Here is a 3,422-nt window from a genome sequence, read left to right on the forward strand (position 1 = left end):
TTCTGATGGACACAGATGGAAAAATTCTCATCAAGATGCTATCAAATTGATTCTAACAGCATATCAAAAGTAATTAATGAGTTGCTCAGTCGGTAAAGGTGCTTGACAGACAAGCCCAGGAATATGAGCTTAATTACTAGAACCCAAAAATGGCAAAAGAAAAGAACTGACTCCATAAAGGTGTCCTTTATCCTCCCAACAGGTACCAGGGCATATATGTGCTATCTCAAACACATCAAACACACACACACACACACACACACACACCCTACCACCATTGAAACAACAACTCTGACTAGTAACAAATCATTCATCATAATTAACTGCATCTCTTTTAGAGATGTACGAGTATGCAAACCAATAATTGTAATATACCATATCAATTAATTACAGAATAAGTCATACTCATTTAAATAGATGCAGAAAATCATTCGATAAAACTCAGTATCCTCTTGCTGTAAGAAAACCAAATTGGTTATATAAAAAGTGTACTTCAACATAGTAAATACTGTATATAATAAACTCATATCCAATATTCTGTTTATGGGTGAAACTATACAGCATTGCCTACTACAACTGGAATGATAGATATAGTCGTGTTGATTGTTCCCATGTGTGTTCAATAAAATATTGAGAATATTGCCCATATGAAATAAGCAAGAGAGAGAGAGAAAAACACATAAAATAGAAAGGGAAAATGTGAAATTATCTGTATTTGCCCATAATGCAATTCTATACCAAAAAAAAACCCTAAATCTCCACCAAAGTTATTAAGAAAAAATAAATTCAACAAAATTACAGGAAACAAAGTCATTGTAAAAAAATTAATAGCATACCAAGGATATGTCCAGTCATAAGTTAAAGAGAAGTCATTTACAACAGCAAGTGGTGCTTAACTGCAAAGAGAGTCTTGTCCTTGATACTTGTCCATCTGAGTCTTGGACTATTGCTTAAAGCAAACAATACCCATGGTTTGAAAGTTATATAAATAAAAGTAACCAGTTCACATCTACAAAACAGTTGTTCAAGAAATAAATGCAACCAAGAAAGTAAATGTCCCCTATAATGAAATCACAAAACACTGATTAAAGAAATGAAGATGATAAAAAAGAAGGCAATCTTGAACAAAAAGTATCAAGTTGACTTCAAAACCTGAACACAGGGCTATAGAGACCAGATAACATGACACTGACATATAAAGTGACACACAGACCAGTGGAGCAGAATAGAGTCCAGAAATGTATCCTCACCTCTGTGATCAGATGGTTCTTGACAGGAGTTGTAAAAAAATAAATAAATAAATAAAAAAAAAACATACATTGAAACAAAGAAATCCTCTTCAGTTAATAATACTAGGAAAATTGCATCCGTGCACAAAAGACTAAAACCTGGCACTTAGCTCTCACCATCTAAAAAAGTCAATTAAAAATGCACTGAAGGCTTAAAATAAATGTCGTCAACTGAAAGAGTCTGGAAAGGAAGCACAGGTGGAGCACTTCAAGGTCACTACAGAAAATTAATTTTTTAAGTAGCACCTTCCACAGGCAACAGAAGCAAAAATAGACAAAACAAATTTTGCCAACTTCAAAGAAAACAATCAAGCATGAAGAAGCAATATACAGAACAAGAGACGAAATGGAAAACATGTATGTGAAAAAGGATTAAAACTTACTGCTGTAAGGAACTTGCAACACAACATCAATAAATCAGTTTAAAAGGTAAGACTAATTTAAAACAGGCCAATAGTCTGAGTAGACATTTAAGTAAGAAATGGAAATGGTCAAATAAGGTGAAAAAAAAATCTTCCCTTTCCTGTACTGAAATTAAAACTCTTTTTCTTAGTAGGAATTCAGTGATGACTGCATTCAGTGGCCTAATGTACATTGTTCTTTGCTTTGGCATAGTGGAAATTCAGTACAAAAATATAACTGCCAGAGCTGAAGATGTGGTTCAATCAGCAAAGTGGGCAGAAGGACATGAACTTGAACTGCACTATACACACGAAGGTCCAGTATGGCAGTGCACCTTGTAGTATTGAGAAGGTAGAGAATGGGGGATCTCAGGGGCTCACTGGTCAACCAAAAACAATGAGGGAATCCTGGTTTTCGTAGAGACCCTTTTTTAAAGGCAAAGCAATGTCTTTAGCAATGTCTTCAGCAAAGGCATCCAGTGTTAGCCTCTGGCCTCAACATGAGTAGTCAAGCATATCTGCAGAAGCATATAAACACACACACACACACACACAATGCACGCACACACACACATACACATGCACACGGGTGGGCATGTGCTCACACAATTCACTGAATGCGTATGTGTGTGGAGGGGTGTGTGCTGTAAAGTAGCTAACACTCTCCTTGCTGAATTTGGATTTGCTGTTACACCCACGTTCCCCAGAGCACAACAGCCATTGCCCTTGTGTGATAGTAAGGATACAGCCCTATTTCTATAGAATTGTCTGAACCTAGTCTATACTTCACTGATTCCTCTACAGCATTGGCAAGGTCTCAATGGTTCAAGAGCCTAGACTAGCCTAGTCTGGCTGTGCCGCAGAAGGCCAGCACAACCAGTGTGTGCTGCAGAAGAGAGAAGCGCTGGACCCTAGAGCAAGTGCTGAAAGTGGTTAGACAAAAAAAATAAACAAACAAACAAAAAAAAGAAGACAGATTTTCCTTGTAGACTTGTAGATTTGCTAAATCCTTGCCAATTTCTTCAACTGAGATGAGATGTAACATATATTATATATAATAAATACACAATATTGTTCAGTGTGTCTTTACACATAGATACATTCATACTGCAAAAACCCTACTTATATACCCAAGACATTCAGTGCCTCAGAAAGTTCCAGTATATGCTCTTTCAGTTAGGACCTTCTCTACCCTCTAACTGAGAAGCCACTATCCCAATGTTTATCTATGTGCTTTATTTCTTACTGCTTTTAGTTCATGAAGACAGTATCATGTAGCACACACCCCTGCTGTGAGAGTTGGTATTGCTAGTGTTAAATTTCCTTGTTCTGGTGATGTGTCTGCAATATTGAAACCCTTTTCTTGTTTTCTGGCAATGTACACACTTGTTTTCTGAGACAAGAGTTTTCTCCCTGAACAGCTAAGCCAATGAACTCCAGGTGTGCTTTTGTTTCTCCACATACCAAGCACCATTTTCCAGCCCAGAGTAACAGTCACGTACCACAGTGCCCAGCTTTCTGCACTGGAAGTGGAGCTCACAACTAGATTGTCCTGTTTGAGCAGCCAGTATTCTACTGTCTGAGCCATCTGCCCAGTCCCTTTGGCAGTGTTATACTACTTAATTACTGTAGCTTTGCAGATAAACCACCCTTTCAGGTAAATGGAAGGCTCTAACTTGGTTCTTTGGCTGTAATATTATCTTGGCTGTCTTAAATCCTACAGGACACTTTT

This window comes from Mastomys coucha, unplaced genomic scaffold (genome assembly GCF_008632895.1).
Source record: "Mastomys coucha isolate ucsf_1 unplaced genomic scaffold, UCSF_Mcou_1 pScaffold12, whole genome shotgun sequence".
NCBI lineage: Eukaryota > Metazoa > Chordata > Mammalia > Rodentia > Muridae > Mastomys > Mastomys coucha.